The following is a 14,448-nucleotide window of genomic DNA, read 5'->3' on the forward strand; positions in this document are numbered from 1 at the left end:
TAAAGTTCTGTGTGGGTCCATCTACTGGGAGGTGGTTAACTAGTCTGTATATTCTACTGATTCATATGGATACCAGTCCATAACATTGGCTGTAAAAGTGGGTAGAAACAGACATATAACTGTATCTATGTGGTCTTTACTGGAGTGTGTTTCAGCAGGGTGAGGTCAGAGAGATGCTTCCAAGTCACTATTTTTCTGAACTCATAAAATCCTTTACACAATCTGATGGGATGGATGTTCAACCCCATTAAAATGACCATAAGGTCTATATAGAACCTTTAAATTAAGACCTCACTGATCTGTTCATGGCAAAGCAGTTCAATGAATGATACTAATTGATTCTTGAAGAATATAACTAATAAATCATGAGCCTCATCTTGAGGAGTCACCTGTGACAGTATTCATAAAGAGTAGGAGAGATGATCTAGGATCAGTTTTTAGCCTTTTAGATCATAATGAATCAGATTACATGGAGAGGGACCTCATCCTAGATCATAATGAATCAGATTACATGGAGAGGGAGACCTGATCCTAGATCATAATGAATCAGATTACATGGAGAGGAGGACCTGATCCTAGATCATAATGAATCAGATTACATGGAGAGGGGGACCTGATCCTAGATCATAATGAATCAGATTACATGGAGAGGGAGACCTGATCCTAGGTCATAATGAATCAGATTACATGGAGAGGGGGAGCTGATCCTAGATCATAATGAATCAGATTACATGGAGAGGGGGACTGATCCTAGATCATAATGAATCAGATTACATGGAGAGGGGGACCTGATCCTAGATCATAATGAATCAGATTACATGGAGAGGGGGACCTGATCCTAGATCATAATGAATCAGATTACATGGAGAGGGGAGATCCTAGATCATAATGAATCAGATTACATGTAGAGGGGGACCTGATCCTAGATCACAATGAATCAGATTACATGGAGAGGGGGACCTGATCCTAGATCATAATGAATCAGATTACATGGAGAGGGGGGACCTGATCCTAGATCATAATGAATCAGATTACATGGAGAGGAGGACCTGATCCTAGATCATAATGAATCAGATTACATGGAGAGGAGGACCTGATCCTAGATCATAATGAATCAGATTACATGTAGAGGGGGACCTGATCCTAGATCAGCACTCCTCATCTGAGATACTTCCCTGTATTCACCAGGACCAAGACACCAAACACTTACTGTTGTAAAGTCTAGTAACAGCAGGTGTTTACTGCCATCTAGTGGAAGATACCAATAAAACACTTTACAATCAGGGTTGTGAGATGGCTGAGTGAAACAGAAAGTAAAGTTGTTCATTTGTACAGGATCCATTTTGAGACGACAGAGCAGAAAACACTATATGGAGAGAAGTACAAATAAAGTATTTGTGAACAATAAAGGACAGAGTTAGAGAATAAATACCTGGAATGACATATTATTACTAGTTAGTAGATCTCACAGGGTTCTGTCGTCATTATTTTACCGTACACCAGAGACTTCAGGAGGGACGTGATTTCCTCATATGAAAGTGAAAGTAAGGGTGTGGTCTTCGCCTATATACACCAGCTGTTGAAACCGTAGCGCACATTTCTCGGCAACATTAGAAGCAGGATAAATGTGTTGATTTGAAGGACAGACGGACAGACTCTGGTAAGTATTGGCTACATATAACTATTATAAAGTTAGGTCGTAGTCAGACATTCAATAGATAGAGTAGGCTTGAGATATGATTCTTTATCATGCTGACCAACCTGGACCCGTTTTCCACAATGGAATTTAGACTTAACGTTGGGAACGCATGATAAGTGGGAAACGATATTAACAAAATACAAATTGGAGTTTACACTATTTGAAATATTAAAAGGTGCGTACGTGCTTTTACCCTCCACCCCGTTGATGCGGTGTGGAGCGTAGAGTGCATAGTCCTTTAGTCTCTATGGACCAGATGGCCAGTTGGTGAGGGCCACAGCATAGTCCTTTAGTCTCTATGGAACACAGCATAGTCATTTAGTCTATGGAACACAGCAGAGTCCTTTAGTCTCTATGGAACACAGCAGAGTCCTTTAGTCTCTATGGGCCACAGCAGAGTCCTTTAGTCTCTATGGAACACAGCAGAGTCATTTAGTCTCTATTGTCCACAACATAGTCATTTAGTCTCTGTGGAACACAGCATAGTCCTTTAGTCTCTATGGAACACAGCATAGTCCTTTAGTCTCTATGGAACACAGCATAGTCCTTTAGTCTCTATGGAACACAGCATAGTCCTCTAGTCTCTATGGACCACGGCATAGTCCTTTAGTCTCTATGGAACACAGCAGAGTCCTTTAGTCTCTATGGAACACAGCATAGTCCTTTAGTCTCTATGGAACACAGCATAGTCCTTTAGTCTCTATGGAACACGGCAGAGTCCTTTAGTCTCTATGGACCACGGCATAGTCCTTTAGTCTCTATGGAACACAGCAGAGTCCTTTAGTCTTTATGGAACACAGCATAGTCCTTTAGTCTCTATGGAACACAGCAGAGTCCTTTAGTCTCTATGGACCACGGCATAGTCCTTTAGTCTTTATGGAACACAGCAGAGTCCTTTAGTCTCTATGGAACACAGCATAGTCCTTTAGTCTCTATGGACCACGGCATAGTCCTTTAGTCTCTATGGAACACAGCATAGTCCTTTAGTCTCTATGGACCACAGCATAGTCCTTTAGTCTCTGTTACGAATCCCTTTTGGCCCGACAGTCTAGGGGGGATGGTAATGAGACTCGTAACATAACTCATGCAAATTATTATTGTGACAAAGGAAAAGTGTGAACGAAATAAGCACGACAACTGAAATCTACCGTCAAACTCTAGGTTTATTTATAAACACACGGTAATGGGGGGAGCAGGAAAAGGGGCTGAGCTGGACCCAAGGAAAGAAACAATAAGTATTCAAAAACACCCCTAAGCTAGACTAGCCTACTTTAACAACAGCTAACTAACTAACCAAAAATACAGTGGGTGGTCCGCCCAGTTCTAACTAGTGTATTTAACAAAGTTCACCTACGGGTAGTGTATGCCCATGGGCGACTTGTCTTGGTTTCCCCCTTTTCCCACCAGCAACAAAAACACAAACACCATAACCAAAAACAATACTCACAGGTGATGACAAAGGGCTATGAGGTGCTTAAACAAAAGAGAGGTTACGACACAAAGCGAGAGTGAAACACAGAGACCTACAAACATGGCATTTACAGAGAGATTGAGCTGAGCTGAGCTGGGCTCCAGAAGAAACAAATGATGGGGTTTTTAAACCATGGGGAAGGAACTGTGATAGGTCAGGAAATAGGAGGAGGTGTGTCTTCTGATTGATGATTGATTGTTGACTGATTGGGGAGTGATGATTTTCACCTGTGAGGGGAGAAGGAGAGAAAAGAAACACACACACAGGATACACACACACACAGGATAACTGTATCCGTAACAGTCTCTATAGAACACAGCATAGTCCTTTAGTCTCTATGGGCCACAGCATAGTCCTTTAGTCTCTATGGAACACAGCAGAGTCCTTTAGTCTCTATGGGCCACAGCATAGTCCTTTAGTCTCTATGGGCCACAGCATAGTCATTTAGTCTCTATGGAACACAGCATAGTCCTTTAGTCTCTATGGAACACAGCATAGTCCTTTAGTCTCTATGGAACACAGCAGAGTCCTTTAGTCTCTATGGAACACAGCAGAGTCCTTTAGTCTCTATGGAACACAGCAGAGTCCTTTAGTCTCTATGGAACACAGCATAGTCCTTTAGTCTCTATGGAACACAGCATAGTCCTTTAGTCTCTATGGAACACAGCAGAGTCCTTTAGTCTCTATGGAACACAGCATAGTCCTTTAGTCTCTATGGAACACAGCAGAGTCCTTTAGTCTCTATGGAACACAGCATAGTCCTTTAGTCTCTATGGAACACAGCATAGTCCTTTAGTCTCTATGGAACACAGCAGAGTCCTTTAGTCTCTATGGAACACAGCATAGTCCTTTAGTCTCTATGGGCCATTGCATAGTCCTTTAGTCTCTATGGAACACAGCATAGTCTCTATGGGCCACAGCATAGTCATTTAGTCTCTATGGAACACAGCATAGTCCTTTAGTCTCTATGGGCCACAGCAGAGTCCTTTAGTCTCTATGGAACACAGCAGAGTCCTTTAGTCTCTATGGTCCACAGCATAGTCCTTTAGTCTCTATGGAACACAGCATAGTCCTTTAGTCTCTATGGTCCACAGCAGAGTCCTTTAGTCTCTATGGACCACAGCATAGTCCTTTAGTCTCTATGGAACACAGCAGAGTCCTTTAGTCTCTATGGACCACAGCATAGTCCTTTAGTCTCTATGGTCCACAGCAGAGTCCTTTAGTCTCTATGGAACACAGCATAGTCCTTTAGTCTCTATGGAACACAGCAGAGTCATTTAGTCTCTATGGGCCACAGCATAGTCCTTTAGTCTTTATGGAACACAGCATAGTCATTTAGTCTCTATGGAACACAGCATAGTCCTCTAGTCTCTATGGAACACAGCAGAGTCATTTAGTCTCTATGGTCCAGACGGGGAAAGAAGCTGTTCAGATGGACGTCTATAACATCCAATTACAGACTCCCCAGATGAGGCTCATGATTTATAAGTTATATACCTCTTAATATGTACATATATTGTCTTTATTTAAACCAAGGTAGTTTGAGTTAGTAGTGATGAAGTTGCAACTGTCAGCTGCTGTAAACCTGTGACAGTATTCATCGGAGAGCTGATCTCAGATCAGTTTAGCTGTTTCGTTTTTTATATCATAACGATACTGCTGCAAACCTGTGACAGTTTTCATAGGAGAGCTGAACTCGGGTCAGTTTAGCTTTTAATATCATAATGATTCTGTTGTGAAGTCTGGTTACAGCAGGTGTTTACTGCCATCTAGTGGAAAATATTTTAGTTTAATTTAACTTTTTTTTTAACTTGGCCAATTGTGCGCCACCCTATGGGACTCCCAATCATGCAGCCTGGATTCTAACCAGGTACTGCAGTGACGCAAGAGGCGGGACTCTACCCCACTCGGGAGGCGGCTGAGCTGAAACAGAAAGTAAAGCTATTATTTTGTACAGGATCCTTGGGGAGATGACAGGACCCCCCACTGTGGTAAAGGTTGCTGAGAGAGATACCAGGACCCCCCCACTGTGGTAATGGTTGCTGAGAGAGATACCAGGACCCCCCACTGTGGTAATGGTTGCTGAGAGAGATACCAGGACCCCCCCACTGTGGTAATGGTTGCTGAGAGAGATACCAGGACCCCCACTGTGGTAATGGTTGCTGAGAGAGATACCAGGACCCCCCACTGTGGTAAAGGTTGCTGAGAGAGATACCTGGACCCCCCACTGTGGTAAAGGTTGCTGAGAGAGATACCAGGACCCCCCACTGTGGTAAAGGTTGCTGAGAGAGATACCAGGACCCCCCCCAACACTGTGGTAAAGGTTGCTGAGAGAGATACCAGGACCCCCCACTGTGGTAAAGGTTGCTGAGAGAGATACCAGGACCCCCACTGTGGTAAAGGTTGCTGAGAGAGATACCTGGACCCCCCACTGTGGTAAAGGTTGCTGAGAGAGATACCAGGACCCCCCACTGTGGTAATGGTTGCTGAGAGAGATACCTGGACCCCCCACTGTGGTAAAGGTTGCTGAGAGAGATACCAGGACCCCCACTGTGGTAATGGTTGCTGAGAGAGATACCTGGACCCCCCACTGTGGTAAAGGTTGCTGAGAGAGATACCTGGACCCCCCAACACTGTGGTAAAGGTTGCTGAGAGAGATACCAGGACCCCCACTGTGGTAATGGTTGCTGAGAGAGATACCTGGACCCCCCAACACTGTGGTAATGGTTGCTGAGAGAGATACCTGGACCCCCCACTGTGGTAAAGGTTGCTGAGAGAGATACCAGGACCCCCAACACTGTGGTAATGGTTGCTGAGAGAGATACCAGGACCCCCACTGTGGTAAAGGTTGCTGAGAGAGATACCTGGACCCCCCACTGTGGTAAAGGTTGCTGAGAGAGATACCAGGACCCCCACTGTGGTAATGGTTGCTGAGAGAGATACCTGGACCCCCCACTGTGGTAAAGGTTGCTGAGAGAGATACCTGGACCCCCCCAACACTGTGGTAAAGGTTGCTGAGAGAGATACCAGGACCCCCACTGTGGTAATGGTTGCTGAGAGAGATACCTGGACCCCCCAACACTGTGGTAATGGTTGCTGAGAGAGATACCAGGACCCCCACTGTGGTAATGGTTGCTGAGAGAGATACCTGGACCCCCCCAACACTGTGGTAATGGTTGCTGAGAGAGATACCAGGACCCCCCCCAACACTGTGGTAATGGTTGCTGAGAGAGATACCAGGACCCCCCAACACTGTGGTAAAGGTTGCTGAGAGAGATACCTGGACCCCCCAACACTGTGGTAATGGTTGCTGAGAGAGATACCAGGACCCCCCCAACACTGTGGTAAAGGTTGCTGAGAGAGATACCAGGACCCCCCCAACACTGTGGTAATGGTTGCTGAGAGAGATACCTGGACCCCCCACTGTGGTAAAGGTTGCTGAGAGAGATACCAGGACCCCCACTGTGGTAAAGGTTGCTGAGAGAGATACCAGGACCCCCCCCAACACTGTGGTAATGGTTGCTGAGAGAGATACCTGGACCCCCCACTGTGGTAAAGGTTGCTGAGAGAGATACCAGGACCCCCCACTGTGGTAAAGGTTGCTGAGAGAGATACCAGGACCCCCACTGTGGTAAAGGTTGCTGAGAGAGATACCAGGACCCCCCCAACACTGTGGTAATGGTTGCTGAGAGAGATACCAGGACCCCCACTGTGGTAAAGGTTGCTGAGAGAGATACCAGGACCCCCACTGTGGTAAAGGTTGCTGAGAGAGATACCAGGACCCCCACTGTGGTAAAGGTTGCTGAGAGAGATACCAGGACCCCCACTGTGGTAAAGGTTGCTGAGAGAGATACCAGGACCCCCCAACACTGTGGTAAAGGTTGCTGAAGAGATACCAGGACCCCCACTGTGGTAAAGGTTGCTGAGAGAGATACCAGGACCCCCACTGTGGTAAAGGTTGCTGAGAGAGATACCAGGACCCCCCAACACTGTGGTAAAGGTTGCTGAGAGAGATACCAGGACCCCCACTGTGGTAAAGGTTGCTGAGAGAGATACCAGGACCCCCCCAACACTGTGGTAATGGTTGCTGAGAGAGATACCAGGACCCCCCCCAACACTGTGGTAATGGTTGCTGAGAGAGATACCTGGACCCCCCACTGTGGTAATGGTTGCTGAGAGAGATACCTGGACCCCCCACTGTGGTAATGGTTGCTGAGAGAGATACCTGGACCCCCCACTGTGGTAATGGTTGCTGAGAGAGATACCTGGACCCCCACTGTGGTAATGGTTGCTGAGAGAGATACCTGGACCCCCACTGTGGTAATGGTTGCTGAGAGAGATACCTGGACCCCCACTGTGGTAATGGTTGCTGAGAGAGATACCTGGACCCCCCACTGTGGTAAAGGTTGCTGAGAGAGATACCAGGACCCCCCCCAACACTGTGGTAATGGTTGCTGAGAGAGATACCTGGACCCCCCACTGTGGTAAAGGTTGCTGAGAGAGATACCTGGACACGCCTGTCGCACTGCAGTTCCTGATCCAGAAGAAGATGGGGTCTCACCAGGTGTGGTGGTGCAGTGTGGCCCTCCTCTGCATTAGCACAGGAGTGCTAATAAGAACAGTAGGTTGTCCTCATGTGGGAAAACTGACAGAGGGAGAGACATGTCCCAAGCCAAAGGGGACATCACCGGCCCAGAGTAGTGGCCCAGAAGTAGATGGTAATGACAGAAGGAGTCCTGAGTCAAAGGGGTCAGTGCAGGCCCAGAGTAGTGGCCCAGAAGTAGATGGTAATGACAGAAGGAGTCCTGAGCATAAAGGACTAACACAGGCCTGTAGTAGTGGCCCAGAAGTAGATGGTACTGACAGAAGGAGTCCTGAGTCAAAGGGGTCAGTGCAGGCCCAGAGTAGTGGCCCAGAAGTAGATGGTAATGACATATGGAGTCCTGAGCATAAAGGACTAACACAGGCCTGTAGTAGTGGCCCAGAAGTAGATGGTAATGACAGAAGGAGTCCTGAGCATAAAGGACTAACACAGGCCTGTAGTAGTGGCCCAGAAGTAGATGGTAATGACAGAAGGAGTCCTGAGTCAAAGGGGACAATGCAGGCCTGTAGTAGTGGCCCAGAAGTAGATGGTAATGACAGAAGGAGTCCTGAGCATAAAGGACTAACACAGGCCTGTAGTAGTGGCCCAGAAGTAGATGGTAATGACATAAGGAGTCCTGAGCCAAAGGAACTAACACAGGCCTCTAGTAGTGGCCCAGAAGTAGATGGTAATGACAGAAGGAGTCCTGAGCATAAAGGACTAACACAGGTCTGTAATAGTGGCCCAGAAGTAGATGGTAATGACATATGGAGTCCTGAGCCAAAGGGGCCAATGCAGGCCTGTAGTAGTGGCCCAGAAGTAGATGGTAATGACAGAAGGAGTCCTGAGCAAGAAGGACCAACACAGGTCTGTAATAGTGGCCCAGAAGTAGATGGTAATGACAGGAGTCCTGAGAAAGAGCGACCAATGCAGACCTGTAGTAATGGCCCAGAAGTAGATGATCATCGTAGAAGGACAGCCCTGCTGGAACCTCACAAACATGAGGACAATTTGTTCTTATCTAAAGCAGAAATGGTTGCCAACCTGCCCTCCAAAGAAAAGGACTGTTGGGTGTGTGGGATGGGTCCGGTTGAGGTAGGGGCTAGGCTTGCCCCTTATGGGAGTCCCAATCGGAGTGAACTTTACTATAGCATTTGCAGGAAAAATACCTTTTTATACTATGACCAACAATGTTAAGGTATATAATCAACCCAATGTATCCTATTACTTGAGGCCTGGTAATGTCTCAATCCCGCCCATTTCAGTGGCTGGGGTGATGACTGCCCCTTGGTGTATTAGAGGATATGGAGATCACCATTTGGGTGAATTGAAATGTAATTGTACTATGAATCTTAATGGATCAAATGCTTGCAATTTAACAGTAATACAGGAGAATGGTCAGGCAGATAAGGAATCATTTAAAATGTGGGTTGACAAACATACAACTCTGAGAGGAGCCCCAAATGGCACCTATTGGCTGTGTGGTAAGATGGCTTACTATAGCCTGCCCTCGAACTGGGGAGGTACTTGTACTGTTGGGTTTGTGGTGACAGCTATGAGAACCGTTCCAAATAATGAGAGGGATCTGATGGCTCTGTTTAGAGACTACAAACTTCCTGGAATGAGGAGAGATAACGTCACTCACGCTGATGTCACTCACGCTCAGATACCTGCCTCCAGGTTCTTTGGTGTGTTTTTCTCTGGGTATGGTTGTATGTGCCCTAGACCAAATCCATGACATCTCTAGACACATAGAGAACATTGGCAATGCTAGTAGAAATTCCCTGGAACAATTGAATGGGGAACTAAAAAAATTGCTTAAGTTAGCTCTGCAAAACAGAGAGGCTCTTGATTATCTTCTGGCAGGTCAAGGGGGCACTTGTGCAATCATTGGGGATGACTGTTGTATTTTTGTTCTCCCAGATCACTCTTCTAATGTGACTGATCTTGCAGAATATATTGCCACTGCGGCTTAGAAAAATCCCCCAAAACCAGAGTGGATGCTTGCAACTTGTTTGGAATCCCTGTTTGGAAGTTGGGTTGCAGCGGTGGCTGGGCTGCAGCGTGTGTTTTATGCTTGGTTTGCATGATTATTATTAACTATATATTATTATGTTTTATGCTTGGTTTGCCTGATTATTATTAACTATATATTATTATGTTTTATGCTTGGTTTGCATGATTATTATTAACTGTATATTATTATGTTTTATGCTTGGTTTAACTGATTATTATTAACTATATATTATTATGTTTTATGCTTGGTTTGCCTGATTATTATTAACTATATATTATTATGTTTTATGCTTGGTTTGCCTGATTATTATTAACTATATATTATTATGTTTTATGCTTGGTTTGCCTGATTATTATTAACTATATATTATTATGTTTTATGCTTGGTTTAACTGATTATTCTTAACTATATATTATTGTGTTTTATGCATGGTTTGCCTGATTATTATTAACTATATATTATTATGTTTTATGCTTGGTTTAACTGATTATTATTAACTATATATTATTATGTTTTATGCTTGGTTTGCCTGATTATTATTAACTATATATTATTATGTTTTATGCTTGGTTTGCCTGATTATTATTAACTATATATTATTATGTTTTATGCTTGGTTTGCCTGATTATTATTAACTATATATTATTATGTTTTATGCTTGGTTTGCCTGATTATTATTAACTATATATTATTATGTTTTATGCTTGGTTTAAATGATTATTCTTAACTATATATTATTGTGTTTTATGCATGGTTTGCCTGATTATTATTAACTATATATTATTATATTTTATGCTTGGTTTAACTGATTATTATTAACTATATATTATTGTGTTTTATGCTTGGTTTGCCTGATTATTATTAACTATATATTATTATGTTTTATGCTTGGTTTGCCTGATTATTATTAACTATATATTATTATGTTTTATGCTTGGTTTAAATGATTATTCTTAACTATATATTATTGTGTTTTATGCATGGTTTGCCTGATTATTATTAACTATATATTATTATATTTTATGCTTGGTTTAACTGATTATTATTAACTATATATTATTGTGTTTTATGCTTGGTTTGCCTGATTATTATTAACTATATATTATTATGTTTTATGCTTGGTTTGCATGATTATTATTAACTATATATTATTATGTTTTATGCTTGGTTTGCATGATTATTATTAACTGTATATTATTATGTTTTATGCTTGGTTTAACTGATTATTATTAACTATATATTATTATGTTTTATGCTTGGTTTGCCTGATTATTATTAACTATATATTATTATGTTTTATGCTTGGTTTGCCTGATTATTATTAACTATATATTATTATGTTTTATGCTTGGTTTGCCTGATTATTATTAACTATATATTATTATGTTTTATGCTTGGTTTAACTGATTATTCTTAACTATATATTATTGTGTTTTATGCATGGTTTGCCTGATTATTATTAACTATATATTATTATGTTTTATGCTTGGCTTAACTGATTATTATTAACTATATATTATTATGTTTTATGCTTGGTTTGCCTGATTATTATTAACTATATATTATTATGTTTTATGCTTGGTTTGCCTGATTATTATTAACTATATATTATTATGTTTTATGCTTGGTTTGCCTGATTATTATTAACTATATATTATTATGTTTTATGCTTGGTTTGCCTGATTATTATTAACTATATATTATTGTGTTTTATGCTTGGTTTTCCTGATTATTATTAACTATATATTATTATGTTTTATGCTTGGTTTAACTGATTATTATTAACTATATATTATTATGTTTTATGCTTGGTTTGCCTGATTATGATTAACTATATATTATTATGTTTTATGCTTGGTTTGCCTGATTATTATTAACTATATATTATTATGTTTTATGCTTGGTTTGCCTGATTATTATTAACTATATATTATTATGTTTTATGCTTGGTTTAACTGATTATTCTTAACTATATATTATTGTGTTTTATGCATGGTTTGCCTGATTATTATTAACTATATATTATTATGTTTTATGCTTGGTTTAACTGACTATTATTAACTATATATTATTGTGTTTTATGCTTGGTTTGCCTGATTATTATTAACTATATATTATTATGTTTTATGCTTGGTTTAACTGATTATTATTAACTATATATTATTATGTTTTATGCTTGGTTTGCCTGATTATTATTAACTATATATTATTATGTTTTATGCTTGGTTTGCCTGATTATTATTAACTATATATTATTATGTTTTATGCTTGGTTTAACTGATTATTCTTAACTATATATTATTGTGTTTTATGCATGGTTTGCCTGATTATTATTAACTATATATTATTATGTTTTATGCTTGGTTTAACTGATTATTATTAACTATATATTATTGTGTTTTATGCTTGGTTTGCCTGATTATTATTAACTATATATTATTATGTTTTATGCTTGGTTTGCATGATTATTATTAACTATATATTATTATGTTTTATGCTTGGTTTGCATGATTATCATTAACTATCGGGCTGTATCACCGCCTGGTACAGCAACTGCTCCGCCCACAACCGTAATGCTCTCCAGAGGGTGGTGAAGTCTGCACAACGCATCACCAGGGGCAAACTACCTGTCCTCCAGGACACCTACACCACTCCAGGACACCTACACCACCTCCAGGACACCTACACCACAGGAAGGCCATAAAGATCATCAAGGACAACAACGACCCGAGCCACTGCCTGTTCACCCCGCTATCATCCAGAAGGCGAGCATCAAAGCAGGGACCGAGAGACTGAAAAACAGCTTCTATCTCAAGGCCATCAGACTGTTAAACAGCCACCACTAACATTGAGTGGCTGCTGCCAACACACTGACTCAACTACAGCCACTTTAATAATGAGAATTGATGGGAATTGATGTAAAATATATCACTAGCCACTTTAAACAATGAGCTTTAATATAATGTTTACATACCCTTCATTACTCATCTCATATGTATACGTATATACTGTACTCTATATCATCTACTGCATCTTTATTTAAACATGTATCACTAGCCACTTTAACTATGCCTTTTTGTTTATATACTCATCTCATATGTATATACTGTGCTCGATACCATCTACTGCATCTTGCCTATGCCTCTCTGTACCATCACTCATTCATATATCTTTATGTACATATTCTTTATCCGTTTACACTTGTGTGTATAAGGTAGTAGTTTTGGAATTGTTAGTTAGATTACTCGTTGGTTATTACTGCATTGTCGGAACTAGAAGCACAAGCATTTTGCTCCACTCACATTAATATCTGCTAACCATGTGTATGTGACAAATACATTTGATTTGATTTGATATTGTCCTGCCAATAGCCCTGCTAACAGGCAAGTCTATTGGTCTGCTAATAGACAATTATATTGCTCTGCTAATAGCACTGTTAATAGACAATTATATTGTTCTGCTAATAGCCCTGCTAATATACAAGTCTATTGGTCTGCTAATAGACAATTATATTGCTCTGCTAATAGCACTGCTAATAGGCACGTCTATTGGTCTGCAAATAGACAATTCTATTGTTCTGCTAACAGCACTGCTAATAGACAATTATATTGTTCTGCTAATAGACAATTTGATTGTTCTGCTAACAGCTCTGCTAATAGAAAATTATATTGTTCTGCCAATAGCCCTGCTAATAGACACATCTAGTGTTATGCTAACGGTCCTGCAAATAGACAGGTCTATTGTTATGCTAATAACCATGCTAATAGACAAGTCTATTGTTCTGCCAATAGCCCTGCTAATAGACACATCTATTGTTCTGCTAATAGTCATAATGGAACTATACTAGTAATTTCCAGTAAGCAACTTTACCTTCATTGGACAACCTTGTTCCAATATTTCTGTAATTCATTGATATTGATTCCCATAGTAATTAATTATGTATCCATAACTAAATATACAGCTGCATTTTGAAAGAGTATTTGTATCATTATCTTATTAAGGAAAGCATAAAGATGCTGATGAAGAAATACAGTACAGCTTTATAGGACATTTTGCGGTTGCATGAGGTCACCCACACGCTCTTTAAACATCAGGATAATGTAGCATTTCAAGCATTTTGAAGATAGAATCCGACTCCATTTGGTTACTTGGCTGCAGTCTGACAAGTAAACACAGCCTGCAGTACATACTGTAGAAACACAGCCTTTTTATAATTTATTTTTTATTTCACCTTTATTTAACCAGGTAGGCTAGTTGAGAACAAGTTCTCATTTGCAACTGCGACCTGGCCAAGATAAAGCTTAGCAGTGTGAACAGACAACACAGAGTTACACATGGAGTAAACAATTAACAAGTCAATAACACAGTACAAAAAAGGCGAGTCTATATACATTGTGTGCAAATGGCATGAGGAGGTAGGCGAATAATTACAATTTTGCAGATTAGCACTGGAGTGATAAATGATCAGATGGTCATGTACAGGTAAAGATACTGGTGTGCAAAAGAGCAGAAAAGTAAATAAATAAAAACAGTGAGGGGATGAGGTAGGTGAAAATGGGTGGGCTATTTACCAATAGACTATGTACAGCTGCAGCAAATCGGTTAGCTGCTCAGATAGCACATGTTTGAAATTGGTGAGGGAGATAAAAGTCTCCAACTTCAGGGATTTTTGCAATTCG

The sequence above is a fragment of the Oncorhynchus masou genome, unplaced genomic scaffold, assembly GCF_036934945.1.
Source record: "Oncorhynchus masou masou isolate Uvic2021 unplaced genomic scaffold, UVic_Omas_1.1 unplaced_scaffold_1425, whole genome shotgun sequence".
NCBI classification, from domain to species: domain Eukaryota; kingdom Metazoa; phylum Chordata; class Actinopteri; order Salmoniformes; family Salmonidae; genus Oncorhynchus; species Oncorhynchus masou.